Below are 6,592 nucleotides of genomic sequence, written 5' to 3' on the forward strand. Positions count from 1 at the left end.
TTCTTCATTTAGATCTCTTATTTGGCTTGTTTTTTTGCCATTTTGGCGTGGTAGTAGTATAGAGAGCATGTGGTGATGAATAGCCATCAGATCTACCCATGTATGAGCTCTAGAAGTTCAGATATGGTGCCTTTATGGGACCATTCTTGTATAAAAGCCCTAGATCTACACTTTTGGTCCCTTTAGAGCCTTTAAACCTTCTTTGATGCATAAACACACATAAAGTTGGAAACTTTACGTGTGAAACAAGCCGTAGGAACACAAATCTATAAGTTGAATGCAATGGAATTGATTAGAATCGGCTGTATAGTGTTTTCATGCAAGTGACTCGACGAGTCGAGTCGCGAGTCCTCAACTTTTCCCCTTTTGAGTTATGTCGAGTGGAACCAGTGAGTTAGAGGTGGACTCAGTGAGTTGGAGGTCAGACTCAACGATGGAGGGACTCGGCGAGTCAATGCCCTGACTCGGCAAGTCCAGGGCAATCTTCTTGCCTCAAGAACAGGCTCGATGAGTTGTCCATACTACTCGGCGAGCCAGACAAGTTGTTCATACTAGAATGTTATTATGATGAAGGAGAACTCGACGAGTTGTTCATACAACTCGGCAAGTCAAATGAAGATAGACTGTTTATTTGTTTCAAGGAGGAACTCGTCGAGTCTATGCCAAACTCGACGAGTAGTAGCGGGCAGGAATGAGAAATAAGAGTAGTGACTCGACGAGTTGGCAGCCCAACTCGACGAGTCGGGTCAACTGTATGTTGACTTTGGCTAGGAGGTTGACTATGTCCAGGGGTAAAATAGTCATTTTACCCTCGGTATAGTTATCAGTAGTTGATTGAGTGTGTTTATGGGAATTGTAGCCGGGAGAGACCGGAGCAGCAGCAGACAGTTCCCGAGTAGAGTTTCAGCAGCCAGCTTTCAAGGTGAGATTTCCTTCCAGTAGGAACGGGTCTACGGCCACAATGCCAGCCCGTCTAGTTAGCAGTCAGTTCCAGACTTTGGTCCGATGCAGAAGTTCAGTGTGCTTGATATCTTTGTGATTCAAGCATGTCTTAATGTTATGTGTTTATGCTAGTTGATATGTTTATGCTATGCTATGTTATGCTCAGTCAGTTTCCGGACTTCGGTCCGATGCAGGGGACAAGGTCCCAGTCAGTTTCGGATTTCGATCCGATGCAGTTAGTTCCGGAATTTGGTCCAATGCAGGGGACAAGTTCCCAGTCAGTTCCCGACTTCGGTCCCATGCAGTTTCCGGACTTCGGTCCGATGCAGAGGGCAAGGCCCTGGTTAGTTCCGGACTTCGGTCCGATGCAGTTTCCGAACTTCGGTCCGATGCAGTGGGCAAGGCCCAATATGTGTTTATACAATTGTATGGTATGTGGTAGTCTGGGGGAGCTCACTAAGCTTTGCGCTTACAGTTCAGTTTTGGTTTCAGGTACTTCCGCAAGCAAAGGGAAGGGCTCGGGATGATGGCATTGCACACACCACAGTTTCAGCTTTTGTCCTGGGAGTTTATTTCAGATACTATGTTATGTAGATACAGTTCTTTTGTCATGACACATCTATTATAACTTTTGAGATTTATGACGTACAATTTCATGATATATTATAAATTGTTGATAACCTTAGTATTATTTAAACGAAAAATTTTGGGTCGTATTTTGGGTCGTTTCATCCGCCGTTCCAAAAAAACACCCACCCTTAGTTGATTATTTGGAGTAGATCAAGTTTCTTGAAATAAAGATCAAACTTTTTAAAAAAAAATGTGTATAACCATATCAAAAAACACTGCATTTAGTTGATTTTGGAAGTAAAATTTCAATTAATCTAATAAAAAATCTAGTAACCATATAAAAAAACACTCATCTTTTGCAGTAAAGATCAAATACTTTAAACAATTTCAATACATACGCCAAAAAACACTTCACTTCAATTTATCTTGGAAGTAATGATCAAAGTCATGGTCGTATTCGGTGTACACCTAGCAGCTGAACAACTGAAGTATCAAATCCAACAAATAAAAACACTAAATATTTTGAAAAATATCAAATTTTCATAATTAATTATACACCAATATTAAAAACACTAAATATTTTGAAATATATACCTTGTTTGTTATCAGAAGGAATTAAACAAGAAACACATACGGTGTAGGAACAGTCAAATACCAACCCAAAACACCAAGAACGTTTTCTCCATTCTCAAAATATGTTTGTTCTCTAATGTATGTGTTATTCGATATCAAGATCAAATCATTCACCCTAGGTGCCACAAAAATTTCATATATGTAAATTTGATATCAAGATCAAATCGTTGTTGATGTCTGGCGAATCAATGTTTATGATTTGACTTTTGGTTTTGTTGTGATCCCACAAGCAACCCGAAGAAAAATATTTGAATTTGAGTTTCAAAGGATGAAATAATTAATCTGAAAGTTTTTTCTTGCAGTTTTTCCTCAAAGAAGTTAAAGATTCAGAAGAACAAACCTACCTTGCTACGAGTGGTAAGGATATAGGTGAGTGACTTGGTAGGCTTTTTTGGTTTTCTTCTTGGGGGTTCTTCATCGTTTTTCTAAGAAACGTTGTTTCTACATTTGGGTTCAAAGAAAACGAATAACAAAATACCGTTTTAGATACGTATACCTTTTTTTTGTTGATTTGGGTTATTTAAGTAGATTACTAGAAAACTCATAATGATTACCTCTACGTTCTTATCTACAGCTTGAGCATTTGTCAACAATTGGGATCGAAAAGCTCTTATAAAAAACATCAAAATCTCATCAAAACCAAATCAAGATTTAAGAAGTGTGACTCAAAATTACAAGATCACGATAGGGGAGGGAGACGAACTGTGTAATGGGATGATTTATCTGAACTTGGGGCTTTCCTATTTCATTTAGTGTCAGAGTAGATAGAAGATTTATAAAGTCCCCAAGGGCTTTCCATGAGTTCTGGTTTACATTATGGCATACATATGCTACAAAAAGAATTATACCCAGTTCAGATGTAATGGGAAATCACCCAAATCTATCATAGACATATAAATGAGGACTCAAAAAACTTGTATCTAAACCACTTTTTGACTGATAAAATCCTAGGTAATCCAATGAACAAATTCATTAAAAGCCAAACTATAGATCTCAAACTTTACAATTGAATCCCTCTTCTAAACCAAAACGGAACACAAAGAAATGCATATTACCATAGCTTAAACGACTTTTGTTAATTAGATGATCATAGTGTCATGACACATGTTACAAAATCGTCTAGAGAACGTCGTAATAACAAAAAATACCCCGGGAGACTCTGGAGAACCGCATGGCAGGTTGGTGGGTTAGAAAACATGAACTCAACCTAATGCATCTAATATATGGGTTGGCGGGTTGGAAACCTCAAACCCAAACCAACCCAATCTATATAACCCGTTTAAGTATATGAGTTTGCGGGTTCAAAGATTAGTGGGTCGACCCCAACCCGCATAAGCTGTTTAACAAATAAGCAACATATTTTTTAAAAAAATGAGGTTTTTTCAACATAAAGTCATAAAATGATTAAAGTCATTAAACATAAAAAAAAATAGGTTTTCAACATAAAGTCATAAAGTCCTTAACATCCAAATAAAATTGAAAAATGAAAACATGCATACAAAGTGCAATTATTCGAAAATATCCAAAACCCAATTCGACAATTCATTCATGCTAGAATTTCCATTTCTTCCTCCAACACCGACTTCTTCATAATAACCTTCAAATAGAAACAATATGAAAAATTAAATTTATGATCTTTTGAAAGCTACATAAATAATTTTATGCCTTCTACTATTTGTACTAAAATTAACCCACCAAATGGAAACTTAAAGTACGTTGAAATTTGCAGCCTCTATATTGTCTTCGTTGATGTTCAAATTCATTACGTTTTTAGTTAGGATGTCAATAGTCGCATTCAAATCAACTACATAAGGAATAAAAAATTTAATACAATGATATGTTCTTCATTCGTGACTCGTAAGTAATTAAACGATACAATGGTACAAAATATACAAATACAGAAGATGAAGGAATACAACGATACTAAATATTACGGAAGGATATAAGATTTCATATATATATATATATATATATATATATATATATATATATATATATATATATATATATATATATATATATATATAGAGAGAGAGAGAGAGAGAGAGAGAGAGAGAGAGAGAGAGCGCTAGGTTTATATGCAAATAGACAAATATAGTACAAATTTGTAACTCAATATCAATCAATCATTTTAAAAGGAACATATAGTAATTTGACATAATAATCAATTAATATTTTTTTAATTTAATTTATTAAGTTAGGTAATTTATTGATTAATTATTGAGGGGTTGTGTCGATCAAATACACTTCAAGGATAACAAACAGGAACAAAATTACTAAGCGATTAAAGAACAGAAAAGTAAATAACACAGAGGATTCACAAAATTGTATTTCACCAAGAAAGGGGTTGTCACAAAGACGGTCACCAAGACGATTATGATGCTAAGCCGTAGAATTACATTAGAGTTTCACCATAATGTTGAATATATACTAATCTATACAAGTATATCCCTTGATTGAAGGGATTGTATCTTTATCTATACTAAGAATCGATCTTCATCAAAAAGATATCAGATGGACTTGGTATTCTTGGATTGTCTGGGAGCACATGTTCTTCCTGAGGAGGATGGTCTAGATGGACCTACTGATGGCACAGTGTTCTTCTTCTTGACTTTTCTGAGTAGCTGTTGGATTGCTAACTTCACCTCCTGAGCATGAATACCCTTGTGTTTGTCAATAATTTCTTGAATTTGCATCCATTTGCTGTAACCAAATTTGACTAGCTCATGACCAAATACAAACTTAGTGTATTCATATTCAGTCTTCTTCCTGACCAAGTGAAGCTTCAGTGACTCGTTCCATGGTTTGGTGTATCTCACTTTGATAATAGGACCAGGCTTTGTTTTACGATTCATAATGTCTCCAAGTAAAAGCTTGAGCAAGTTTGGCATACAGACATTCTCCTTTTCTAGCTTCTTTCTTTTGTCGAATAGCAACATTATTTTCAAACATGATCTATGTTGCTTCATCAACAGTTAAACTCCATATTTTAGCCACCTCATTCAAATAAAAAATAAGATTGTTTTTCTTGGAAAGAGGAGGTGCTGAAGGATCACTAGTAGCAGAACTTCCAGCTTCAACGTCATGCCCCCCCACCCCAAGAATGAAGCCATCCTTTTTCAAGGATTGAGCTCTACCTGAGGATTGAGCTTATCAACGTCAATGTCACTATTAGTTCCTTGAGGAATCTCCCCCTCAAGGTATGAATCAAGGTAGATGACATTCAAAGGAACAACAAGAACAACACCTGGTGGCATGAATCCTAGATCAAGAAACACTTCATAATCATCAGTGTCTGATTGATCACCAATGTTTGGAATGGGCTGATCAGTTTTTGTATCATCGTCTGGAATGTCAGCAAAAATAATTTCCTTTTGTATCTCAGCTTTAACACTTCCAGTTTCAGGCGTCTCGGGTTGAGATGGAGTTGATGCAATTACCACCATTTGCATTTGCTTCTCATGACTCTCTTGATTATTATCCCCTTTTTTTACAGCATCAGATTGGGGAAGAGAACTAGATGGTGGAGGAAGATTTGTAGATGGTGGATGAGGTGGAGGTGGAGATGGATTTGATGATGGAGGTGGAGGAAGAGGAGGATTATCACCTTGAAAGTTTGGAGGGTGTCATCAACAACCATATCATCCATATCATCAACATCATCATCAACCAAGGCCATAAAACACTTCATATCAGCCACAACCTTTTCTACTATAGCCTACCTTTTTCCCAGCGATTGAGTTAACTACACTATTAAAGAGAGTTAAGAAATCAATTCATTTTGAAAGTTGGAGCTAGATTATTCCTTTTCATTCTGATGAAATGCAACAGTCTTAGTAGGTGTTGGCCTAGGAGGAGCAGTCTTGGCTTGAGGAGAAGGAAACGCTGACTCATCTTGGATCATTGGCTCAATACTTTTCACTTGAGGTGGAGTTGATCAACGTTGTACAACATTATCTGTAGAGTGAGTGGATGAAGATTTGGATGTGAATCAAATGTGCTTGTTCATCCTTGGAGGAGAGTTCATTCCCTAAGCAAGATCTTCTCCATTATTAGTGGCTGGTTCTTGTTCTTCATCGTCAGTGTCTTCTTCATCATAAATCTCTTCTTTGTTACCGGTGCTTTCTTCATTATCATCCTCATCATTCTCTTCTTTTGAGTCAGAGGATTTAACCACATAGGGCTTTTCAATCCATTTCTACATCCTCACAGTAATATGCAAATCATCTTCAGTAGGAGCAATATTAATGATCTTTCAAGAGAGGGAATCAATTGGAATGATAATCCCATGAATTTCAATATAGCCTTCCTTATGAGCCAAGATCAGTTCAACCAATGAGGATAGGGAACATACGTTGGTTTCTTGTTCCTAGTGATGCAATCAATTAGTTGATCAAAAAAAATTTAAGCAAAATCTAGTTTTTTGTTTTACACAATAGAGAATAAA

The sequence above is a fragment of the Lactuca sativa genome, chromosome 1, assembly GCF_002870075.4.
Source record: "Lactuca sativa cultivar Salinas chromosome 1, Lsat_Salinas_v11, whole genome shotgun sequence".
Lineage (NCBI taxonomy): Eukaryota > Viridiplantae > Streptophyta > Magnoliopsida > Asterales > Asteraceae > Lactuca > Lactuca sativa.